Source organism: Phasianus colchicus, chromosome 18 (genome assembly GCF_987193195.1).
Source record: "Phasianus colchicus chromosome 18, bPhaCol1.hap1.1, whole genome shotgun sequence".
Taxonomy (NCBI): domain Eukaryota; kingdom Metazoa; phylum Chordata; class Aves; order Galliformes; family Phasianidae; genus Phasianus; species Phasianus colchicus.
Window position 1 is genome coordinate 11,216,841 of NC_143453.1, and position 26,885 is coordinate 11,243,725.

The 26,885-nt window shown below is 46.0% G+C and overlaps 1 protein-coding gene across 1 annotated transcript in view; it reads right to left on the reverse strand.

Moving 5' to 3' along the window:
• GALNT9 (polypeptide N-acetylgalactosaminyltransferase 9) overlaps nt 1-26,885 on the reverse strand; it is a 439,027-nt gene that overhangs the window by 336,182 nt on the left and 75,960 nt on the right. The window contains exon 2 of the mRNA XM_090120751.1: nt 11,246-11,326. The gene's annotated coding sequence lies outside the window, so the exon portion shown is untranslated. The remainder of the gene's footprint in view (nt 1-11,245; nt 11,327-26,885) is intronic.

The window sequence follows — 26,885 nt, forward strand, 5'->3', positions numbered from 1 at the left end:
CTGGGATACAAGGGCACACACATGCACAGTGCAGGCTGAAGCCCAGCAGCTCTGCTCTGCATTATTCAATGCGTTTCTGGGAAGATGAATTCCTGCAGTTCATGCTGCATAGCAACTGCTCCTCACGGACCTCGTAGTAATTCATGAAACAAAAGCTTTGCTCCTGCAGCTTGTCGCGGGCCTCAAGCTCAAGAAAGGAGTCAGCCTAGGATCCCCACCCATGGGGTCTGAAGCAAAAGGTTTCCGTGCTCCCCATGAGTTTCCCGTGTTATCACAAGGCGCTCACAGGAGACCATCACATCCCAACTCCACTAAATAGCACTTGTTACCCCCAGCTCAGATGGGCTGCCCTTGGCAACAGTTCGCTCCTTTCCCAGCAGCCATCTGCTTTCACTTAACAACCTGGGTTGTGTCTGTGTCAGCCTGCCCCACGTCTGGCTCTTTGCAGCTGGACCTGCACTGCCGATGCTTCCGTGTGCAGTGAGCACAGCTCAGGTCATCTTCAGCCACATGCTGCCTTACCAGGAAAAGAGAGGAAACCTTTGAGAGGCAGGAGTTGTGCCATCTCATCTCTCTCTCTTGTGCAGAAACCAAGCCTTCAGCTACCGCTCTTCCTCCCCCCTGCCAGCATACCTCTTCTAGAAACAGCCGAGAGCCCTAGGTTGGTCCCTGCCATCATCCAGTGTGTGCTGGAGGTGAGCACCAGCAGCACAGAATGAAGACTTCAGCTGATGCAAAATTAATGCAGTGCCACTGAGACCAGCCCACCTTCACTCCAGTTCAATCACATTCGACATTTTTATATGGAATTTTGAACAAACATTTTATGCAAAAGCCTCAGATTTCTCATTTCAAGGGCTGTGAATCTCACAGGCAGTTCAGAGAGTACAGAAACAGGTGAGAGGTAATTACCTCTGGCTGGATTGCAGAGAAATTCCCTTCTGAATTCGAGAAATGAGCTGCCAGCTGAGCGTTTCCTCAAGACATTTAGCACAAAATGAAGAGTGGTTCCATCAGTCACACGTGCTGAATTGAGACAGTATGAATGACCACTGGATGGGGCAACTCACGTTACTACAGAATCTCTCCAAAATTTACTCCAGCAAATTAGTTTTACTCTATATTCATGCTGCTATTTGCAGGCCAAAAGGTTTGTCTGGGTTACATCCTGATTCAACCTAATAGGCAGGAGCAGAGATAAGAAAACAAAGCCTCCCAAAAACGGAGACCTAAAGCCAACATGTTTTCCTTACAGCAGTAAAGATGAGAGAGAAAACAATTTACCAACCAATTTACTGAGAAGCTATGGTACATCTCCTGCTACTTGCATAATGGAAAGTGCTTTGAAAATGAGTTTCCAGATTTCTCATTTGTGGCATGCTACAAGCACACGTGGATTTAATATTGTGGGCGAAGTTGTTAATTAGACAAGAAAAAGTGTGCCTGCAGTTTGTAACACCTTGTGAACCAAGACGATTCCTTATTTTCCATCCATGGTTCAGACAAATACACCTGAAGCATTTCTGGGATTCAAGAGAAAAAGGACTCCTTTTATCCACTATCTCCACACATTCTAGTTCCAGGAAAAGGAGTTTAGTTAGTGATGAATCACAAACTGAATGAAACCTAACCTTTCCAGAGGCACTCAAATTTAAGTGCTTGAGCAGATATCTGCGAACTGTTCCACCTGTGAGCATTCACACCAGAGCCCTCTCTGCTCTTCAAGTGCCTAATGGCCAATACAGGACGTTTCTCCACATGCTGGATGCAGAAGACAGCCAGCAACTGACAGCCATGAGCTCAACCGCATTCATCTAGCACAGCCACAGCCTTAATAATTGGTCATTACCCCATAAGCCAACATTCAGTGGAGCCAACAGACTAGCAGCAGACCCTTGGCTCACCAGAATACGACTGAAAACGTGAGGCCAGACTCAGTGGTGAACCTCTGTGCAACAGAAGTCACCCCTTCAGTTTTCAGATACGCACAGCTTTAAGGCAAGTCCATGAAAAAAAAAAACCTTAGAGAGCTTCCCTTGTGAAGGTGTGCACTCCAAGAGCTTGACCTGGACCCAAAGAGAATAGAGGTGACAGAGGGGTTTAACCCCTGCAGTTAAACTGCAAGAAGAAAGCCAGAAGAAGAGGTGAGAAAGCAGAGGAGAACTGAGCCTTGGCCTGGGGCTTGGCTCTGTAAGTGTCCAGGTATAAAGCCAGAGAAAGCCTGATGCAAAAATCTGGCACTGCCTTCTGGCACTCTGATTGACCTCAAACAGGAGATAACTTAAGAGTCTCTCTGGTTTTGTTCTTTTAAATACACGTACAGTCTGCTCCAGCTGCTTGGCTCCAACATTAGCTCATGGTGCCAAGCCAGACATATTTGGCTTTGATACAAAGCTGGCTCAGCCTTCAAATAAACCACTGCTGTATTGTCGTTACGAAACAGGAGCTCGAGTGATTTCACCAGAGCTGTCCCAGAGCTGCAGCACCAGGAGGAGCTGAGGTACCGCCGTGTTCTCAGGAGCAGCAGCAGAGTGGTTGCAGGCAGCAGACTGCTGCAGAAAGTCTCCCATTTCCAACATCTGTCATCCATTTCTCAGTCCCACATGATTTGCAACACACTGAATGCAAGCAGTGTTTGGACAATCTGTATATCAAATGTGACAACCCACTAGACTTTGGGTGCTTTCTAATTTATTTTTGAATTCTTAAGATAGTACCATCCAAACCTAGGGCTGATGCTCTACGAGTATTTGATGAGTTTTACAGAGGAGCTCGTTCAATTCATTCACTTGGCTAAACATGCATCATCTTTCAAGGCCACGATAAGCAGTCCAGCTGCACAAAGTGATGGGAGAGAAACCCATCCTGTCACCATAGGTAAAGTTAAGGTAGCCTTAGCACTGAGCTGTTTGCTTGGTCTTCGTGGTCTTCACCCACCTTCAGTAGGATCACTGAGTTTGCAGCACAGCATCTCCTCTCTACCTGGCATATACCACATGTGAACCACTGTGAGTACCAACCAGATGCACGAAATCATCAGGTTTAGGCTGATGGGAATGCCAAGTCCCTGCTGGCTCACATGCAGCAGATCTCCACTCTGCGTTGCACACACCACCCAGGTACGCCTGCGTGGGGTTGGGGCCTCGCAGGTCTGCCTGCAGGAGCACAGCTGGGTCTGCACACCAGGAGAGGAGAAGAAGAACAGGACCACGTCAGAAATATTCGACAGAAGCTAACAGAGTGATCTTGCTTTTGTCTAGTGGCAGAAAGTCTGACAATTGTATATAGTCTGCCCGACTTTCTATAGTCCGTATAGTTAAAAATAGAAGTAGTTTAGCTTTTACAGGAGCTGACCCTGGGGAACAGAAAGCTTGCTAGACAAAACAGTGACCACAGAGGAAGGCTCCACTCTCCCATTCTTCCCATCTCCTCAGCATAACAGAACTGGGAACACAAACACATCCATCAGACCATTCCCCTACAGATGGGAAATGCAAGAAGAGAGGGAGAGAGAGGAGGAGTGAAAGACATCATGCTATTTTTAAACACTTGAGAATGGCTCCAGAACTACTGAGACAGGCATGGAAAGCGCTTAGAAAGAAAAGAATCACCCAGGAATACATTGAGATCCCCAGTGACTGCACTGTGGGCTTTGTGCTGTACCAGAACAGGCAGGGATATTCTCTTCCCTTCTGGCTGGGCTAGCTCACATCCACTGCCAGCACACACAGACTGAGGCAGCAACCACCCCCATTCTCTCCACAGGCTTTCCACTTCCATTCATTTCACCCTAAGCCTATGAAAGCTGGGAGTTCATACTGAAGACTCCCAGCAAAAGGGCAGAGTGAAAAAGGATGGAGTTAAGGGGACAGAGGTGTGTGACCAACATACCTCCAAAGGATGGAGTCACCTTGCTCTGAGCAGCAGGGGACTTGCTTGCCAAAGTCACAAATAAAATCCTGATCCGACTGATACCAAAGGATTCAGCCTTTGCATTCACTTTCTTACACTCCCAACATTATCACAACAGTCTGCCAGAATTTAGGAGAAACTTATCTAAGATCTATGAGTAGGCTTTTTGAATCATATTCTGGGATTTACGAAGGGTTAGGAGCTGAAAATTACAACTGAGTTATGGATTTCATCAAAGAATATTCTATTAGAATGAAAAATGAAATAACTATCCAGATGCTAATACAAAACAGGTGTTAGGCTTTGAACTTGACAGCATTTAATGTTTTAGCCATATTAATATTATGGTCAAGACATACTGTACTGATTACAGCTTTAATTTAATGAATGTCAGCAGTGCAGAGCATCATATTCTTTACTTACACATGACATCCTTCCTCAGCAGAAGAGAAAAAACAGATAAACAAAGGGATTTTTACCAAGGGAAATACACCTTGGATGAAAGAAAGCTTTGCAAGGTTTAAGGTCTTAAGCATGATATATAGCTCACCTAATAGCAAGTTTTGATCATTCCTAGAAATAGCAGTCCCAGGACAGGGCTGACTGGTAATTCTGTGTGAGCAGTGCTGCCTCACCCCTTCCCTGCCATGGGGCTTGTTCATCTTTCCCAGAATTATAACACTATTTAGTTTGGAAGAGCTTTGGGCCCTCTGGTGCTGCTCAGTGACCTGAGAAGCAGTTCAAAAGGTTTCTTTGCTGGGGGTCCCAATCCTGCGGGTGTGCAATGACTGCCAGCATCCCTCTGTTTCCTTCTGTTTTAGGAGGAAGGGGGCAAGGATCACATTCAAAGGAGAATTTACTGCTTGTGAAACACCCCGCTGGGGTCAAGGGGAAAAGGCAAAGATTATAAAATAAATTGAAACATTCTTTTGCAAAATTAGGTGAAGAAGTGTCACGGAACAATAATGCAGCAGACTGAAAAACCCACAAAGCCTCAAGAATCCTCAGAAGCTGTGGCAAACATTAAAACAAACAAACAAAAAGAGGAAACGGAGAGGAAAAAGAGAAAGACAGCGCACACACTTTGAACAGAAGCCAAGCACTTGCAATGTGTAGGTTTAATCCTATCCTCAGTTACTTTCCCTGCCTGCAATGACCCCCTCAGCAGCAGCTGCTGTGTGCCAGCAGGCACTGCATCCCACAGCACAGCACAGCCACGCTCACGTTCAGCCCAGAGCTGCAGCACAGGGTCAGCAGCCGGCTGCATTAGGAGAGGAAAGGCTGATAGCCATTGCTAATGGCATTTTGAAAGTAATGTTTGCACAAACCATAAGAACAATAGCAATAACATTCTATTGTCTCTAGGTTTTAGAGCCACTAAGACTAATGAGTTCATTTATAGCCCTGATGGAAGTAATTAAATCTGAAAATCAAAGCACAACATTCTTGTTTAGTGCTCTTTGAAACCAGAATTCTAATGGAAAGCTATCAACAGCTAATTGAAGCACTAATCTTGCCCAGGGTTGGGCCCATTGCCCAGATGGCTAATATATCATTTTCTAGTCTGGCAAGCAATATATTGCTCTGCCTGGATAAGGCTGAGATTAGATATATCTATACGAAACAATGGAAGCATAAGAACTTTTTCAATCAATATTTTGATAAAATTGTCATTTAATGTCAATCATTTGATAACCTTCTCACTGAAGTACAAGGACACGTCCTCGGCTTTATTAAAAAAAGAAAAAATCTGTTGCATGATACAAATAAAAGTTCCTACCAACTGCATGGGAATGGCCATACCAAAACATTAGTGAGATAAATGCTGTGCGACTGCTGTGAGGACAACTGGGAGCATGAATGGCTTCATTTTCTTCATACAGCCAGATTGCTTAACGGATGATGTTCACAGTTGTGCTGTAAACAAGGCCTTTCTCTAAGTTTTTGCATATTGTGTACTGTGGCAGAAGGAGGGGTGCAGGAGAGTGCTGCTCCCGGCAGGGATCTCTGACCAGCAGTATGATGGGGATTCTCATCACTTAATGCCCATTGTAAGATGGCTTCACCCTCAACATCTGGGATGCCATATTCTGCCATTCTCAGAACTGGATGTTAGAAGTACCAGGGATCTCATCACCAACCTTTTCTAAGGTGTGCTAACAAAACACAAGCCACGTGACTGACATCATTTCAAACACTGCACTCAATTGTAAATTTTTATTTTCCTGGTAAACTATTTATTCCTTCTTTTATATTTAATAATAGGCCAGTTGTTGGCATCCATCTCTATTACCTTCTCCCCACTTTCTGGGCATTGACCTATTCCCATCCAATTGTACAGACCTAACAGCCAGACCCAGATGCTGCAGACCAGCACCAACACCACCAGCAGCTCCAGGCTCAGTGCTGGGGGCACACAGAAGCAGGGAGTCAATAAAGCAAAGGGATGGGAGGACCATCCTTATAGTGCCCAGTGATCCATGTCTGCTCTCTGACAACACAGTTTGAACTTCAGCCTTGAACTATGAATTAAGAACCACTTGCAGCAGGGTTTTGTTGCCAAGCAGTGCACTAACCCTGCTGTTTGCAGGCAGCACACGAGCTTCTGAAGCTCTACAGCTGCCTCTGCATGCACCCAGTCCTCTCTAAAAGGCATAAATAATTCCAAGAACGTCCTGTTTTATTCTTTTTTTTTTTTTTTTTTTTTTTTTTTTTTTTTTTTTTTACCAGAAGCTGGTCAGACAGCCTATATCACAAATATTTTGAAATACTAAATGGGATATGGCTTAATGCCAGTCAAGGTCCAAGTGCAGCATTATCTGCAGACTTAGCAGGAGGCAGCAACTGCTGCCATTGTATCCTACTGTCGTACAATGCTGTCTCACTTGAGCAGACAAGAATCTGCCCTGAGGAGTGATAGCAGTGACAGAACTGAACATCTCTATCTGCAGCTTCTTACACATAGATGTACACCAAGTTCTTGGTATTTCTGCTCCTCTGCCTTTACTTCACGTTTTGTGGCTTCGACTTCTGTAATAAAGGCTTGACACTGGGCAAGCACTCCTATGTATTCTGAGGGGTCTGAATGAGAAGTGTGGTCATCTGGTCACCCACAGCTCCCTCAGGGACAGGGAAGGAGAGGGGCAGCTTCCAGGCACAGCTCAGCCCACGTAAGATCTGAGTTCTCCCCTCTCTCTCTCTCCAGACTCTGGATACAGCCCAGGACAGGACTTCCCCAAATTATGCACCACTGTTTGTCCAAATCCCAGCTAAGGTGAAAAATAAAGGTTAAATGACATTCTTGACCCAATGCACAGCCACAAAGCCAAGCAAACATACAGAAGCAGCAGCACATTCCAGCTTTGGATTCCAAGTACCTCATGCCAGATGCCAGCAAAGCTGCTGTCAGAGGGTCCAATGCACTGTGCTTTGTGCAGGGACACTTCTCATCACATCAGGGACTGCCCAAACTGACACTGCAAGAAAGTGCTGAGTTGGCATTGATTCCCTGTCACGTGCTGCACTTCTTGAACTGCAAATGAAATCACAGGGCCACAGCTGGCCAGGACAAGATGACCAGGGCACAAATCTGGTATCGACAGCTGTGGAACTACACTGCCAGATGCAAGGAAACACAACTACGAAAGAGGTTCCTCAGTCACAGGCATGGCCCTGCTCCTTCAGCAGACCTACAGAAAAGCAGCAGGGAAGTTAACATCTGACAGATTCAAGTTGTTCCACAGCACTCCTCAGCAGGCATAAAACCAGCATTAAAATGCCATTTGAAATGTTTAGTTCACAATCCATCTCATTGCAGAGATGTGAGAGTGGATGCAGATAGAACAAATGATGCTCACTGTGGTGTTACTCCCCAGAAGCCTTCTGCAGGTGTCAGAGATCCATTGGCTTGTAATGGCAAGGCACATAATTGTTTCCATTCCATTCTGAAATGCTGTACTACCAGGATGCAACACCTATTACTTTCTTGCTACCACCTCCATTTAAATACTTAATTGAGCAGAATCACTTCACTCAAGCATGGGAAAGAAAATCCACGTGGTTTTTTTTTAAAACCAATAATTAAAAGGCATGGTGAGCAATCCTGCTCCACCAGCCCAAGGCAAAACCTGCCCAGCAGATGGAAGCTCTGGAGGAGATGCGCTGGGAGCACCACGTGTGGGGATGCAGGGCAAGGGGAGGTGTGGGCGAAGAGTAATGAGCTTGACCTTGTCAAAGGCCATCATTATTGATAATAACAAAGTTCAACAGTATTATTATAGGATTTCACAACCGTTAACCTTTATTGCTGGAGGGCTAATTGTGACCTTCCTTGTGTCTCCTTCACACCTAATTAGGTTTCCGTTGTAAAGAGATAAAAGAGTGTTTGTATCAGTGGGGCATCTCTTTCTGCAGCCAAATGAATTCATGAAAGAGTGAGATTGTTAAGAGAGAGACAGAGAGAGGGGAAAAAAAAAATACAGAAAAAGGCAGGAGTCATTAATAGACTTTAGAATAAAATCCTGACAGATTCAAATTGATTCTGCTGCCTGAGAAAATTGAGTGCAGAGGGAATTAGATTTATGCACTGTTAAATGTAACTGCCTGGCAGTATCCATACAGAAAGCTGTTAAAATGGTAATCTTTAGAGATGTATGAAAATTGTGTGTGAATAGGCCAATGAACCATCACTCGGAGCAGGCTTCTTCCAGCCGAATAATACAAGACGGTATTATTATTATTAATAATGTATTACAAACACTATGCATTATGTATGTAATTTAATCATAGCATCTAAACGTATAAACAACAGCAGAGGCACTCAGTAACTTTGCTGTGTGTGGTTATACATTTGCTTTTCCTCCTGTAGGGCCCCCAAGGACTGGGGCAGCACTGCTCAGCTCAGGGATGGGCGCTGAGCTGCACGGCTCCGCACAGAGCAAACCTGGGGCTGGCACTGCAGCACGTGCTCAGGGCAGAGCAGCAAGGAGCTTTTTTTTAGTGGTCAGTCAGATCTAAACACAGCTGTTTGTTTGCTTCTGTTTCAATCTTTTCAGCTAAAAAATGCCCGATCAGTAAACCGTACAAAGTAATTTCTAGCACGAAGCACAGGCAGCACATGCAGACAATGGGAATCGTGAATTTCTACCGAGGAAGTCAGAAACAAGTTCCTAATAAACACACACTATAGCTCAGATTGAGAGGAAAAATCAAGCGGAAGAAATGCCTTCTTGATTCCCCATTTGAATTCAGATCTCTGGTTCTTATCTCAGACTTTTCTCCGGCATCAAAGAGCTCAGTGAGATGAAGTTACTGCTGATGATAGGAACAATCACTGATTGATCTTTCAAGATCTGATTTAGATTTAGATTAGAGGCTGTCGTATCTCTTTTTATAACTCTAATGGCTGTAACTTTGCTCCATCCGCACAGAGCGGTGCACTCAGCACAGAAATGGAGCTGTTTCAGAGCACAACAAGCTGCCCTTTATCCTTGCTTTGTCCCTTCCAGCACAGGGGGCTGTAAAAGGTTGTAAAACCAGAAATGCTTCCAGGTGAGCCAGATTGTTACCTCATTCAGACTTTCACAGTGCCAGACTGGAACACATCACATACTTTTTTCTAATGAGAAAATGCCATTCTTACACAGAAAAATTAATTCACTAAAGCTCTGCGAAGGAACACAGCTGCTTCCCCAGCCCCAGGAAGGCAGCAATGAGCATCCATGGCAGGGAGCTGAACATCACCCCTCCTCCTCCCTGCCAGCTTGCTTCTTCTCCAGCTCCGGGGTTACCTTGAAAGGTGCATTTCATGCCATTTCATGAACACAAGCAGACATACCTGCTGCTGAAACATAGCAGTGTGGGCAAACCTTCAGCTAACGTGAGATTGCCTTCCCTTCCCTGTTGATTTCATTTTTTCTAGTTCTTATCTTTGTTCTTTACGAGCAGCGCTGAAAATAACTTGCCTGACTTGTAACCGAGTCACTCAGAGCAGCTTTCTCCCTTGCCTTTGAAAAACAGGTGCAGCCCTGTGCAGTTAGCTGGCAACAGAATTCATGGCTACTTCTCCAGCTGAGCTCCGATGTGATTAACCCAGGCTGAGCTACACAAACAGTACTCAAACTAATCTGCAGCAGGTGGGTGCTTTCACTCCACTGTTCTTAGTAAAGGACAGCCCTCTCTGGTTGCAGAGCACTTACAATATTGGGAATTTCTTTTATGAGAGCATTGAGAAGTCCTAATGTAAAAATGTCATTAAGTTTCCACATTTCTTGGGTGTGAACTGAGACGTATTAATTTCAAAATAAAGCTTTTCACTTAAAGTGATTTGAAGAGCTGCAACTGAAGCACTCGCTGACAAGCAGGAAAAACAAAGCACCAATGCTATGTAACAGGCCATGTTGCAGCAGGCCCTGCAGTAATGCCACTTATGCCCTCCTTTGGAAGATAAAATGTTATCTACTGCAGTAGGTTCCCTTTCTGGAACTTCAGAGCCAACACAGCCTATCAGGCTTCCAGAATCTGGCGAGCAGGAAGAGCTCGGAGGATACCCACACCTCAACAGGCAGGAGAAGAGCTTAATAAGTAAACATAGAAAGCATTTGGTTCTCAAACATCTTAGAGAGAGCTGCTAAATGCATGTTATGAAAATAGAAAAGCATCTATATCTCCTCCTGGTTCCTTACTTCAAAACTATCAAAAATGCTTTTCTGGTATAAAGAGCTGTGTGAGTTGTTAAAAGACTGCCTGCTATAGGCTGTGGAGTTGTCTAAAGATACACTTGCATGCATATTTGTGGAAAATAATATCAGAAGAAGAGAGTAAAGGTCACAAGTACTCACAGTTGGAGGAATTCCCTGAGCAGGGATTTGCTACTCTTGCTGGAAAGAGCAATGAGGTGCTCCCCACAGCTTATATCTCAGCAAAACCTCAACCAGGTGCAGGGTATGTCTGATGAGGAGCCTAAGCATACATGATTATGGCCTTGTTTCATTTGCAAATAAAAAAGTCCTTAAACTAACAGCACTAACGTGGAGGAGAAGTGACCCCAGCTTTTCTAACAATCCATCGCAGTGACACCTTCAATGCATTTCACATCAGCTGCCAAAGGCTGTGCCCTGAGCCGCCCCACCCCAGGCAGCAGAGAAGCAGGGCTCTGAAGGGTAAAGAGGTGGTTTGAGGGCACAGCTGATTCAGTTTTGAAATCTAAATGCTCATAACCAAAAACAAAAGCAAAGCAGACGTTGGGAGAAGAAACTCAGGTACACAAATGTGGGCTGAAAGCGGAGCTCAGCACAGAGGTTAAGAGCACTGCATTGGATAAAAAGCAAAGTACCTCAGCCAGCAGCAGATGGAGGGCTTCCTCTGCAGCCTTGTGTGCTCTTTTTCAGGTGAAGATACTGCTTTTCAGGATGACCTACAAACAAAAAACAAACGAACAAAAAAATAAATTCCAGGTTAAAATACATAACTATAAAAGCAGAGTGCATCAGCAGTGAGTGGGGCTGTGCAGGGCACAAGGCAGCAAAGTGCAGCACAGGGCACTGACCTGCTATACCTGCACTCCTGCAGGCACAGCAATGGGAGCACAGCACATGGGACGTTTTGTTTAGTGCCTCATTTCTGGTGAGCAGATGTTTTCTGGCACCACAGACTCCTTCTTTAATTTGCATTGTTAATAATGTGCAGCAGAAAACCCTGATTAACAAAATAATTAGCAAGCATTTAAAATCTTTTTTTTTTTTTTTTTCTTTTTCTGGTTGAATCCTATAGTATCCTCCATCACCTCAAAGGCCAACCACAAGCTCTAAGGCACAAGACCCCAAGCAGCCAAGCAACACATAGGGAATGACCTCCCCTCTCCTCTGTGGGCCCCCCCAGCCCCTGGGGTCAGCATTTACTCAGCGCTGTCTGCTTGCAGCTTCTGGGATTCCCACCTCCAATCAATAGGAAACTGCTGTAAGATGCATTCAAACTGCTTTACTGCTTAAACAGGCATGTGCAATAATGTGCTGACAAAAATGTATGGGGAAAATATTCTTCAGTATATTGTTCCGTGGATAAAAGCATGCTGGTAAAGGCGAGCATGTTTTATTTACCAGGTTGGCTCATTTTCAGAGCAGCTTTCTATAACAAACCAGTTTAATAATATTCTTGAAAGCAAGAAGGATACCTATAAATAGGATTGGGACCTGTCTGTGAAACTTCTACATGAAACTTTAATGGCAAGAGAAATAGCCTTAATGTATTGCACTTGACAAATTCTTTATTGCTTTTCTACCTACGTGTTGCACCAAAGCCAAGACCAAGAAGAGCACTGCCCAGCAGCACAGGCAGCCACCCGCTGCCCCAGTCCTCAGCCCAGCAGTTTTCATCCACTGCACCACTCATTCAAAAAGAGCTCGGGATGAGGTTCCCCATATGGGCTTCAAGGGGACCCAGCTGCCCTATGCAGGTAGGAGTCACAAGCCCAAGCCATGCACTACCCTGCACGTAGTCAGATCTCGGCCACACACAGGGGCTCTTGAAATGAACAACCCATTCATTTCTCTCCATCCATTCAGGTGGCCTTTGCTGGGTCTAATAACTACCGAGCCTCCAGTCTATTGAAAATGCAATCTATCTTCCAAGACTTTAAAGATTTTATCCACGTGCCCTCTATGCACACAGTGCTACATGGAAACAAAAGGGATTTACTGCTGGGCGGTTTGAGTATAACACAGCCCATTAGGAATTTCAGATGAAAAGCCATTTTTTAATAAGACATGGTAATTTCTGCTCTTAATTTCCATTTTAATAATTTTATTTATGTATATCACATATCAATTTACAAATATTTACAACAATAATCATTGTTTTAATTACTCATAACTAACAATTACTTCAAGTAGTTTTTCTCTCCTTCCTTTTCTATTCCTCCCTCCTTAAATCTCTATGGTGCACATAATGAAGGAGTGTGCCTTGCCTGAGACTGCTCAGAAGGAACTCAGGGCTGCGTTTCTATTACTGGCTGCTGTGTGTGTTTGTACCAGTGCCTGAGAAAGAGCAGAAATCTCTCTGCTGTTGGCCACTTGGGTTCCCAGAACCATAGGTGAGCACCTCTGGTTGGAGCCCCTGCCCATCCATCAAGCACCTTGCTGTCCTGGTTCATGTCAGGGGTCCCACAGCTCCCATCTTCCCAGGGGTTTTATTTTCCTTCGGACTCTCCCCTAGAGAAGGCAGTGTGAAATGCCATGATCGCCTTTGCTACTCCACAGTGCTGTAAAAGGCTGGAATCTGCACAGTGACCCTCAGGGAGGTCAGTATCTGCATCCTATCAAATTGAAGGATGTGCATACAGACAGAGGAATCCAGCAAAGGACAGAGAAATGAGAGAAACCCACACAGGCCTGCACAGGAGATGACTTGATCTTACAAGTCCCAAACCACTTGGTAGCTTTGTGCCACGTTTAGATGTCTGACAGAGGGAACCAAGCCACAAACAGCCACTTCTTTCTACAACAAGAAAAACCAAGAGCCCTCTCCCTGCTTAGCAAAACAGCTGCTGTTCCCATCCAGCTTAGCTTCCCCAGCCCCATCTGCAGCCCTGCTGCTCTGTCACAGCCTCAGCCTCCACCTCCAACCTTCTCGCTGCATCTCCTGCACATCTGCTCACAGCCTTACCCACACTGGGCCCCGGTGGCAGCCCAGCAGTGGCAGCCCAGCAGTGGCAGCCCAGCAGCGCCCCAACTCCTCTGCTTGCAGCCAAGCAGAGATGTTGGGCTGGAAGTCATCATCCATGGCCGCACACTGGGGCCAGGCAGTGTTTACCTAATCTGCAGACCAGGCACATCCACTCAGGGAGAAAAAAAGAAAATCACAGGCAATTTGTCAGAGCATTAGCTGATAATTCAGACAGAAATGTTAGATCTTGAGGCACAGCTTGGGGCTGCAGGGGAAATGTTATTGACTCTGACAGATCCCTGATGACATATCCACCCCCTCCGCAGGGGCAAGGCTACATTTAGACACACTTAAGTTTTCATTCAAATTCAAGATTAACACAGCAAGTGGACAGCGGGGAAAGAAAGTGAGAAAAGGTTAGGGGAGGAAAAGAGAGCTTGCTTTGCTGGGTTCTGGCTTTTCTTCCCCCCCTCTGTAATTGTGTAATTTCTTTTAAAACTCATTGAGCTCACCATGATAATTATTACACAAGCTTAGAAATAAATATTCCTTCCATTACTGCCAACTTAATGCCACTTATTTGCTGTGATAGCTCTGAGTGCAAACTTAGGCAATGCCGAATTTTTCTGAGACTTGATCAAAGGTTTCTGAGGTCTCCTCCATCCCCTCCCACTTCCCAGCCCATTGCAGTTATTCACTGTCTCAAGCAGAGATTTGAATGGCCTTCAGGTAATTTCTTTTCTTGCTTTGTGTACTGGTGGCATTCAGCACAAAGCTGGCCTGAGCCTTCAGTGACAGCTGTTAAGCAGCAAATAAGAGTAATAATTGGAGCATATCTAATTAGACAGCAGTTTTCAAATTTGGGTGCCTAAGGAGGTGCACTGTCATGCAGCATGACTCTGCTCCTCATTCACTTGAGTTCCCTTGAAAATGCCACACGTACACTTGTACTTAAGCTCATCTGTGCATACGATCTGTTTTTTAGAAACAAAGTTTGCCACCAGTTTGCCCAAACTGAGCCTGGTTAACAACACGACTCTGCAAACCGTAGCACAACCTGAACAGGATCTGCTGCACGTTGGTTGTGGCAGCACCACGAGCACCCTGCCCTCCCCAGCAGTCCTGCCCGACCATTAGGCTACACGGCCATCCAGGCTGCATTCCCATTGACTTTGGGAATGCTGCAGAGGATTTGACTAAGAGTTGCTCGTCTTCTGGCAGGGGACCAGACCCAGCTGCTCTAGTGGCTCTCTGTGTGTTTCTAATGGCATAAAGACTTTGCTGAAGCAAGCACAAGCGCTCCCAAAGCATCGTATACCCAATGAATCAGGGCCACGACAGGCAAGAGGGAAACAGGATCCCATTTAAACCTGGACATGTGCAATAATTTAAAGAAGACCCTCTCACACTTGAACTAGCATGCAGGATGCAGCTGTTAACTTTCAGGATGCTAAAGGCCAAAGACAATGAAAGATCCAGACACCATAGAGGTTAAATCAGTGCATCATTTGACAGAGAACTGCGAGCCATTAACCTTTCCACTGGCACTCAGAGCGAAGAGCTGGAAGATAAACACGTTGGGTAGGAAACAAATTGGTTCATTCGAATGCTATTAATGTGTGTGCCCTTGGAGGCCACATTTATGCTTTTGGAAAATTACACATTCATGCATAATGAAGTGAGATATAGCTCACCGATTACCAACGGGGTGCAGAGCCCACGATAAGGATTTATAGCAGGTGCCTAATTCTCTAACCATTTGCAAATTAAGTATTTACAAGCGTAATGCTGGCTATTTTATTGCCAGTTTAAGTTACCATCATTTCAGCTTTTTACTTCGCACTGAAACTGAACTGAGCATTTAATATCCATGACGTGTCATTTACTGAAATATAATTTGGTGATGTTATAGTGGGAATTTGGGCAGTACCTAGAGATCCTAATTGTGACACAGCTATTCCTAAACACGGGAAGAAGTCTGTGTCCTAAAAAACTTGTTCTCAGCTGCTGAGACAGATAAAGATTGTGATGCACACTGCAGAGGAAGGAAACCTGGTAAAGAAATTAAAAGGCTTGCTAATGCCTCATGAAGTGTTGGTCACAGTTAGTAATAAATAAATAAATAAGCAAAAATCCAGGCCTCCTCTCCCACAGACTTCACTTTTTAGGGCAAAAAAAAAGTAGATTTTTTTTACCTTCTTATGGATTCTGAGCAAATCCAGCCAGATGAGCAGCTCTCCATGCTGCATGTTGCTGTTTGTACCTGGGGCACTCATTCATTCCCCACCAGACCACGGGGTTTGTACTGTTTAAGCATGTCCTGCATACTGCACCATGCACAGGTTACCACATGCCCCAAAGAGCTGCCAGCACCTAACAAACCTGGCTTGCTGTCTTTAGCACTCGCTCTCCCCCATCACCATCACAGGCGCTGCAGCCTGGCTGGGACAAGGGCATGGGCTGCTTGGGTTGGAAGGAACCCAAATCCACCCTGCTCTGTCTGCAGCCACGGGAGAACACGGATGAATGGAAGAGTTTCAGCTGTGGAATTGCTCCCAGGAGGAGGGATGGATGACATGATTTACACCAGTGCTCTCCTCCAGGTGGAGAAAGCATGTCTGTTTTTCTCAAAAGGAAGAGCACAGTCCCCTCCCTACCCCGCAGGATGCTCACATGCCTCCTCCTGCTCTGGGTCTGCTGGCCAGCACTGAGGTATGGAGGTAAAGTGTGTCCCTTCCTCATCCCTTACAGTTTAGAAAGTGAGGAGAAGGTGGCTCACTCATTACAAATGTGGCTTTGAAGAGCCTGAAGCATTATTCCAGGATTCCGATAACGACACACACAAAGGCCACCATTTCTTTGCTCTGCAGCAGGAGAGACGTCTGCATGCGACAGACCACGGTGTGCTCAGAGCAGAGCTCTCCCTGCAGCCCCCAGCTCAGCCCCGAGTCCTGGCAGGAGCCATGTGCCAGTGGTGTGTGCAAAAAGATACTGCCCTGCATTTCTTGGATGCGGGTCAATCTGAGGAGCATGCACTGTTTTGTATCACTTTTCTGCATTCTGCTACTGGAATCTCCCATCAGTTTTCCTTCACTAATATAGCAAAAAATACTCTTCCTTCCTGATTTTCTGTAACTATCATGCACAGACAGCAAAAGCAGAAAGCTCTTTAAGCCAGCCAGTGTAATTCCCGACTGTAATAAGCAAATTAACTTAAGGGTTATGACCTAAGAAGTGGCTCTTGCAATATCTTGCACTGTAAGTCTCTCTTGGCCCAGTCCCCCCTCTTAGACCACAGCAGAATACTGATGGCCTCCTGGCACTGCCCTGACCCACATGAAGGGAGCAGGTCAGAGTCCATCGTGCGTAAATGCAGGTCCCATGAATCAAGATCCAACACTTTGCCTATCAGAGGGTTTCTAAGATGAGATTCAACTAATCCAGATGAATTCATGCCATACCCTGGGAGCCAATAAACCCATTGGATATTTCTGGTCTGCTGGAGAACAGATAAAATGATGTAATTATGGGAAAACTCTTAATGCACAGTGGTTCAAGAAAAAGGAGAGAAGGGGAAGAAACCAGATTGGACTGGAACAACTACCAAGTGCTTAAGCTTTTTTCCAGCCAACACTTACTGAGAATCTATTTTCAAATGTAGCAGGAGAAGCTGTTAATAATTGGTGAGTTAGCCCTGATGCTAAGTACTGTGTGTAAGTTTAGAACAATTGACATTTGTAAAGGTTAAAACAGAAGATTCTTCATCCATAAGATGCTACTTCTGTGTCTTCCGGAGATGCTGAATGAAAGGCACATAGCTACAATGACAGATTTACAAGAGCTGTTAACACCAGAACAGCATTTGAAAGCACTTGTTTTCCTGCAGAAAGCTAAGTGGGAAAACATGCAGAGGTCTCTAATTGTTTTCCTTAAAGCAATAATGCTGTCTTTCCTTTCACTCTCTTGAATTTCTTGAATTCGAGTTGAGTTGGGTGACAAAGTGAGCAGGTCAAGGCTGCGTGACATTGAAAATCCTATCCTTTATTTGGGGTTGAAGCAATCACAGGAAAATAAGTGGAGAGACAGAAGACACAACTGCTGTTCCACTCCTACAGATCAAAACATGTCTCCATCCTCTAACACAACGCTCACGGACAATTAGCAGACCTCGTGCTTCCCATAGTGATTCAACATGAAGCGTGTAACTCCTTTTCTCTAAACCCTTCTCAGTTTGAAGATCTTATGTGGAATGTAAGAATCCGTTTTCCCTCATCTCACCGTTCCTCCAGCACACACAGATACCAGCAGTGCACCCACAAAAGCTCCAGGTGCTCCGCCACTGCCGTCCCACGCAGCGCACACAATTCCAGCGCGCACCCAACGACACTTCAGCACTGATGTGCTCCTTCCTCTGGCTGCAGAATGATGGACAAACCCATGCCAAGCTGCCCCACACCACAGCCAGGGGTGCTCAGGGGATGTGCAGACTGTCCTCAGCCACGCCAGGCTCGCGACAGCAGAATTACATCCCTTAATTACGACCACCCCAGCTCCCCAAATGTTCACGTTTTTTCCAGTTACTAAATAAGTTAATCACTTCATGAACAAGGAAATCTGCAGATGCCTTTGAGGCTTTGTTAACATAGTGCCTAAGCCAGCTTTACACTCTCTTCTAATCCTCTTTAAGACACTATGAGGCAGTGAAGTAGCCTATAATCAGTTTTTAAGGTTATAGACAATATCCCTACTCAAGCTGGTTGCCTAGAGCAACAGTGCAGGAACTGAACACTAGCAATGAGATTGGATTACTTGCCTTGTTTATTCATCCATATATATTTATCCTCTGCTCTGCCTACAGCAGAAGCAGGGATTTTGCAGCCTGTGCCATACGCGTCTGCATGAGGAGCAGAATTTATGTAAATAAATGCAGACAGGCTTCACAAATTAATCTCTTTCCATTTCTGGTTCTTTCCCTTCCCTCTCCACCTCAGCACCTGGAAGCTCAGAGCCCTCCCAGGACAGCAGTGTGCCCTGCCAGCAGCTCGGCTCTGCATGGAGCTGGAAGCCGTCGCTCCTGAGTGCCAGAGCCCCCAGCAAGCAGCGCAGGGCCACAGCTGGGGCTGCCAACTCACCTTCACTACGGATCTGCACCACTCTGACCTCCAGGAACCCCCACTAGTATATGCATAAAGGAAATTGGAAGCAAATTGTCGCTGCAATCCAGTGAGGAATTCAGGTCATTTCCCTCTGTTAGAAGAACTTGGTCTTCCCTTGAACAGCTGGGCTTTCCCTCTGGCCAAAACCCACTCCCCTTTTGCTTCTGAAGTTTAAGCACAGTTCCACCAGAGTCTGAACAACATGACCACCCATTCCTGACTGCAGTGGTTCTTCTTTAAAAACTAACTTGTACAAAAACCCCTCAAAAAACAGATGGGAGAGCTACACACAGCACTGATACCAATGCAGTCAGTGACAGCTGAAACGTTACCAACAAACTCTGGGGTGGCAGATGGCAAAGGAGCCATTCCAGAAGCATGCAGGTCAGCAGCAGCCTATCTGCTTCCCCACAGCCCTGATGTGCACAGCAGCCCGCCAGAAGGTCAACCCAGAGCTGCTCCCAGGAAGACTTCTTCCTGCAAGGAGACATTTCTGTGGGCTTTTGGTATCCTGTTAAGTAGCTTTGAAAATGGCACGGTGCACAGAAGCAGCACATCCTAAGGCTTCCATGCTTCCACTTGCCTGAGCCCTCTTAGAGTTCACACCTTCTGCAAACTTAACCTGTCCTTCCTCTGCACAGGCCAAACCACTTTATGGAGATTTCTCTAACATATACGAAATTCAAAACTGGTCATTAAATGTAAGTCTGAAAACATCATCCTGACCTCTCCCATTCCAAACCTTGCCTGGAGCTTGGCTGCGTTCGGTGACCTCTGCTGTGCCCTGGGTGTCATTTATCAAGCAGTCTGAAGAGAAAACAGAAATCATCTGATTTCCTCCCACAGTCAGAACACCACATCCCTGCGCAGCCCCGTGACAGGACAGCTATGCTTTATTACCCAGCAGCTTGCAGCCATTAAGGACAGAGGGGCTGCAGGAAGGTGGGGCTGAGGACCAAGTCTCAGGGGAACCGTCAAGCATTTCTTAATGTAATCTGGGACGTGTCACTTTGTAACTCAGTTCCTCACTAGGAGAGTGGTGTATTCCTTCAAGAAAAGAGATTAGGGGCTTGACAGATAATAAATTTAACAAAAAAAGGGGTTTTAAGGATATCTATCTGAAACTGGGTGAATGGCAGCATAGAAGGTGAGGGACAGGAAGGCTGCTGCTGTGAGGGGAACCTAAAGGAGAAGAGCTCAGTCTGCTGCATTTCAGGGCACAGTTAAAATGAAAAGCTTCACCTCAGAAACGCTGATGTTCTTCCCTTCAACGTTTTCTGAAAGAAACTTTCTGGCTTTTCAGTTCGAACTGTTTTATTTCCTTGCACTGAAAGCCACCAAAGTTCATCGGAAAGAGGAAACCAGGCGTTAAATAACCCCAAATCAAAACCGAACGTTTCATTTTGGATCCAAGCTGATGCTTCAGGCTGACCCAAAACGAAAGTTTTGTGGTTTTCATTTCACTGACAAAAAAAAAAAAAAAAAAAAAAACGCACACCAACACAACCCGACAACAAAACGCTGTGTCTGAAATGGACAGGAACCGTTTTCCCCACAGCTCCCAGTTGGGAAGCTCGCTTTGGTCTCGCAGAGCAGACGGGTCATCCCTTCTTCTTCTTCTTCTTCTTCTTTTTCTTCTTCTTCTTCTTCTTCTTCCATGCGCTGCCCAGGGCTGCGGGTCCCTGCAGGTGGCACTGCAGGAGCGCCCTGCCCGCGCCATCGCCGCCCGCCCTACTTTCTGCCGGAGAAATTATTTATCGTCGGGATTGCCAGCGCTTAATAAACATCCCTCCAAGAATAAATTTGTTTATCTAAGGTATTTTATTATGCCGCCTCAGATAAAAGAGAAGGGAAAGAGAAATCCTCCCCAGAATATTTCTGACTGAGCAAACAGCGGCGGAGCGATGTCCTTGAGCGTGGCGTTCAAAGGAAGGGCTGTCAGAAGCCATTCTGGCTGTTAAGGAATGAGTTATCCCCCAAATGAATAAAAAGAGGTGGTGGCGTAGGCCCTGGCCATTGATCCAGTGCGACAGGGGCAGATTTAGGGCCCTTGGAACAGTTTTTGGGGGCCACCCGTCTGACCTCCTGCTGCCACCCCAGCCAGGCAGTGGGGGAAGGAGGGGAGCGGTGTGAATTTGGGTTGTGCAGGTTCAAGCAGCAGCACATGACAGCAGGTCATGGAAAATCAGGTCTGGTGTCACTCAATCTAAGGGCAGCTGAGCATCACACCGTGCAGCTGGGCGCTGGCACGAGCAGCCCTGGGCTGCACGGGGATAATTCACTAAAAGGAATGCTCATTAGGAGTAGGAAGCCTGGCAGTTGGATTTCTTATCCTAAATATGAGGTTTGCAGAGGTATAAATAATGCACATCAATTGCCAGCAACCTGAAAATTAGTTAAAGTAGGTTAGGAAAAAAAATAAATCTCACTTCAGTGCTCTCCATTCAAAAAGAGTTAGCTGCTCACAACGGGCTGCTACAGGAAGAGGGAACAGGAATTAAAAACGTCATCTGCTGTCACACGAGACCATGTTAGCAAGAGACAGAGCCTTCTCCCAGCTCTTGGGCCCAACCCTTTGGTGTCTCCCCCAGCAGCACGGCACTGCCTTGTCTGTCACATGGATGTCACACTCCACACCTTGGCTCAGAGCACGTCACCCAAACATGTGCCTTCAAGAGGACACCTGGTACTTCACTGCAGAAGGTGGCAGGGTGACTGTTTGCACACCAAGGGCTGTAGGAAGCACACACTGCCCTGTGTGCTGCAGGCTGTCACCTCGGGCACTGAGGTCATCCTCACAGAGGGCTCCTGATGGCTGTGCTGTGACTCAGCCTCCCAGATCTAATCCTTGAGGGACTTGCAATGAGCAGAGCTGACTGTGCCTTTTTTGAAGTCAAAGAGCAGAGGCTTCATCCCATCCTCTTCCTCTCCAAGGACAGCTTCCCTTCCTCCAGCCACTGGTGCAGGGGTGACACGCAGCTCTGTGCACTGTCAGCACAAGGTCCACCCATTGCTTACGTCCTGGAGACAAAGATGCTGCACAAAGATTTGTTCTGGCCTATGTACAGAGCATAGCATCAGGGATTACATGAGAGATCACAGCTGGAGGAATGATAAAAGCAGTTGATGAAAGCTATCAGCTTCACAGGATGCCTTGGACCTACAGATCACCCATCTCCATGGCAGAGAAAAGCAGCCCTTTTTCCTCCATTCACCATCCCTGCTGACCACACAAGCTGTCCCTAGAAATGAGATCATGAAGGGCAGCTCTGGGGATGGAGGAAAACCTTTACTGAATTTGTGCTTTCAGTCTCCAGAGCTTTGAAAGTTGCCCAGAAGTGGCCACGTACACCTTCAGCATCTGCTAGGAGGTGAGCACCCAGCTCCATCCACCTGGGGACAGCAGCCCAGCACTGTGCCCCAAGTGCTGCAGAGCCAGAGTGTGAGGTGCCAGCAGCTGGGCAGGGAAATGCCCTGGCTGGGCCAGGCAGGCATAGAGCATCACAGCTGGAACAACACCCCCAGCATGGAAAGGCAAAGGACAGGCATGGAACTCACCAGGGCTCACCCTCTTCACTGTTTTCAATCAATTTAATCTCTGTTTCCCGACAAATGCTGTCACCTGGAGTGTTCAGTGCACTGAACACTGCTGTCAAGGAGCTTACTTTACCTTCCAGATATTGCTGCTCGAGTGCAACCAACCTACAGCCTAACCGAATCTCTGAGGATGAAGCCTTCTGAACTCCCCACCTTCACCAACAGTGCCCTGAGCACCCCCAGCAGATACAGATATAACTGGTGTGCTGGAGGCCAGTGGCTCCGTGAGTAATCACAAGCAATTTCATTACCAGCAGCAATTCCAGCACTGAGTCCCCCCTCGGATCCATCCAAATTCCAGTTCCCACTGAACTGCCCACCCCAGCTGCAAACTTCTCCCTAATCTAATAATTCCACCAGCAATAAACACGGTAGTGCTGGTAGAATGCTTCCCACTAAAACGCCTCTGTGTGCATCGGCGATGATCTCTGCACAACAATTACAGTAAAAAGAATTTCTGGGAAAAAAAAATAGTTTTAAAAGCCCTCCTTCTTTTTTCATTTAATGTTGATCACCGTGGCTGACTTCCAGCTCCTCTCTCAAAGTGCATAGGCCTTTAGAAAACATCGGATATAATGAAAAATGGTCCCCAAGGAAAGATAAGCACTAAGCCAGTGATTTTCTCAAATAATCACTGTATGCATGAAAGCATTTATCATCCGCATATGGCACCAAACCTTTCACTCCTGCAGGACCATGAATGTCTCTGCAGAAGTTCTCAGGGAAGGAACACCTATCCAAACACACAGGACAGCCCTGTCTGCTCCACCAAGCGAGAACATGCCTTCAGCACAGTGGCTGCTAAATCTGTCAGCACTACAGGAATTAAAAGTTCTGATTCCACTGCAGCTGGGTTCTCCAGAGAGCAAAATCCTTACGGCACGTGAAGCAATTTGACTCAGAAAATACAGAAACGTCTCCATCTGGCTTCCTGTCTGTCCTGACCCAAACTTTGGATGCCGTTCAAGAACACATCAGGGACCCAGAAAACTGCTGGAGCTGCCTCCTTCACATCGAAACAAAACATCCATTTAATACATAGCACTTCCAGTTCAGATCTGAGAAGTAAGACATTTTTTCCGTGTTACTTACAGAGTGACACTGGTGTTAACATACCTGTTAACAGAAGTCCCTAGCCCATCAGCCACACTAACGTCAGGCACTGCAGGGTTGCTGCAAACCAGCAGCAAACACCGGCTGGAACACCAAGACAGCAAGGAGTGTGGCTGCAGACAAGCACCTGCTTTAGCTCTTCAGCCAAGTCAAGCTCCTGAGACGAGCAAGGCAAAGGCTGTGTTAGGATGTGTTTACTAACTCCCCTAGATGTTTAGATTAGTCCTGAACACTGCGCACTTTGTATCCTTTGAGTGAGCTGCACTTTGTTTCTTGTGGCTTACATCATGGGGCAGAGCTCCCCAAACACAACCTTTGGTGCCAAAGGGTTTCCGTTGGGATGGGGACCTTGCCTGTGTCTCTCTTCTGGATGGCATTCAGCATAATGGAGCCTTTGTCCAAACAGGAGCTGTCCCGAGGAGGAAAGCCCCTGGGTTGCATCCCGGGAGGCAGCGCTGTGTTCCCAGCTATGCCAGGCCTTCCTGGTGGCTGGGAGTACCTACATGCCTCTGCTACTTCCCTGTAAAATAGCAACAGCGATTCCTTCCGTGTCCTCTGCCCATTTCATGTAAAACAGAGCTGTGCGTGGCAAAAAGCATCTCTCATAATGGGTACTTACAGCACCTGGAATAATTCACCTCCTTTCCCACTTCACTGTTGAGATGCTTTTAAGAGAAAGCTGAGTTCATTTTCCACTTAAGAGAGAGGTCTCTCATCATAGAACAGTGATGCTTTGGAATGAATGTGCTTCCTATGGTATTTTATAAAAACAGCGTTCAGGGAAATTCGTGTAGTCTTAAATACATGTATTAAAATGCCATTCATACGCTTTGCGACAAGTTCAAAAGCAGAGACTGCAGCACTGAGACCAGGTACGTTTCATAGCAAAGACTGTATGTAACAGAGCTGTAATCAGAAGAATCCACCTAATTCTGTGAGATTTAAAACAGAACATGGCTTACCTTCTGCAAGTAAGGAAAAAACAAACCTGGCTTATGCTGCTGTGCTCCCCACTCTCAAACTGCCTCTGTAAGCATTTGTTTTCCATCTTTTTTCCATTATCTGCTTAGGAAATCTAGCTTGAATTTCTGATTACAGTGGTCAAGTACAGGGTTGGTTTGGGGTCTTTTGTTTGTTTGGTTTTTGGTTTTTGGTTTTTTTTGTTTGTTTTTTGCTTAAGCAGAACAAATAAAACACTAATGGGAAATTTGCTCAGTTAGCAAAGCCTCCCAGCCAGCAGAGGTGCAGGACGGCTCCGTGCTCACTGCAGCCTCGCATGCCCCTACACTGCTCTCTATTGAGCACAGTAATTACACTGCTTCCTTCCCATCTGGGATCCCGGCCAAAGACATTTGACAAAGTAACAATGCATTCTCTATTCGCCCTCTTCAGAACAGAATAGGATTGTCGAGTTTAAGCGGGCTCCCAGCCAGAAGAAGGTCAATCATAACAAAGCACTGACATTAAGATAAAGGCTAAAGCTGCGCTCCATGAAAAGTACCCAACTTCTGACAGTTGGCACTTGAGTGACAAGTCTGTGCTGGGGGTGTTCCACGTACTTAGCTTTTATAATTTGGGCAGTGTTCGATTTCACATTCGTGTTTATTTACTGCAAACCACAGAATCGCCCTCCAGGTTTTCTCAATTTTCCGTGAAGAAAAATACAATGTTCTCTTGCAATGAAGTAAACAGAGTTGGTTTTAGCATACACTTTAAACAAAACATTGGTTTTTAAGGCTGCCAGTGGCTCGGCTTGTTTACAGTTTGCGGTCTGAGGCATTTTCCCTGTGGTTCTCTATATGGTAATTTTGCAATAGAAAATAGTTGGCATTGCCTGGTCTCCTTTTTTGGTGATGTTTGCAAAGCAAGCTATCTCAAATAGAGCTGTAAGGATGAGAATACATTCTCAGCTATCAGACACCTACAGATTTCAACTGTTCCTTTTATTTCAGTCTTTTCCCCCTTTTGACATGTGGTTCATACTACCCCTCATGTTTCCCCTCTGGGCTTTGATCCACACTCCTATTCCTATCAGTTCTTCAGCGAGTCTCTGATACCTCACTAGTATCCTCTGGAGTACCTATTTGAAGCTCTGCTGCTTCTCATCTTTTGGTCTGGCTCTCACTCCATAGTTGAGCATTTTTTGCTCTTTCAGTGCAGGATTAGATAACCTGCTCGGTTAGTTTTCTATCCACTCCAATGCAATGAGTTTCAAATTGAGATCTAAGAAGGGAAGACAGTTACAAGTTTAATACCACAGATGGGGCCGGGGAGGCTCATATGCTCTACTTTCCCATCTGACTTTGTGTATGTCACTTGATGGCACCATGCTTCCATCCTCATCTATATAAGAGGAAAAAACTTTTCCCTTCCCTTTCCCCTTCCCTTCTCCCTTTCAGAAGGCAGAGGGGGTTGTACAGAAGCCAAGTACAACAGAGCCCCGAGGTGATCTGGGGTTTCTAGCTGCTAGTGCAATAAAATTAACACACTGCTTGCAGAGCATCCTTCCTCTGATGCTATGTAGCAGTTATACTTTCAGATAAACAGTCTTGCAGACAGACGGAGCCTGTGTCAAGTTAAAATGTTCATGAAGAACGCCTGCACTGGTTACCACGCTGTCACTATCCTTCTGTTGCCAAAAGAACTTCTATTAAGAATGAGAACATATTTTTGAAAAATGAGAAGATTTTGTGATACACAATGCACCAGCCAAAATATTTAATCATATTTAATATGTGCCTTAGTCAAAAATTCCATCACTGCCTCCCACATAATCTGCACCGAAGCACTGACCTGCCCCGGGCACTCCATTGCCCAGCACTTTTCTGCTCTGTAGTTGGTAAAGGAAGAGTGAACATCTCTCCATGACACTCAGACACACTCAGGCTCACACTGCTCCAAAGCTCAGGGTTGGACTGCAGCCGCTGTCCTGCCCAAGGGCTGCAGATAAGCAAGGAAACACCAGCAGCTCCCAGAGCTCCCAGCACAGCAGCATCGACTCTTATGGACATTTCTGCTGCCCCTCAGCATTTTCCCTCAGAATATTTCAGGGTCTGGTGTTCAAACCAAAGGTGCTAAGGAGAGAAGCACTGCTTCTCATGACAACACAGGAAAAAGCCCAAAGCGTCCAGGCGCAGGATCTGCTCAGATCTATCAGATGAAGACGTTTGTGTGAGCTTATCAGGTTTCTGCTGTCAGCTGAGTGCAGGACAGAACATTTTCCCACAGATCTTGCATACTTCATAGCCATAAACCTCTGCACTAGTAATTCATCTCAATAATTTATTCCTCCCCCTTCCTGTAAATCTAGAACTGTTCATTCAAAGCACATATGTTGTGGGAGGAGAAAAGAGAGGAGAGGAGGACGAGCACAACCTGCACTGGGTAGCAGACAACTCTGGGAGCAGCAGACTCAGAGAGCTGCACGTTTCTGTCTCGCATCCGACC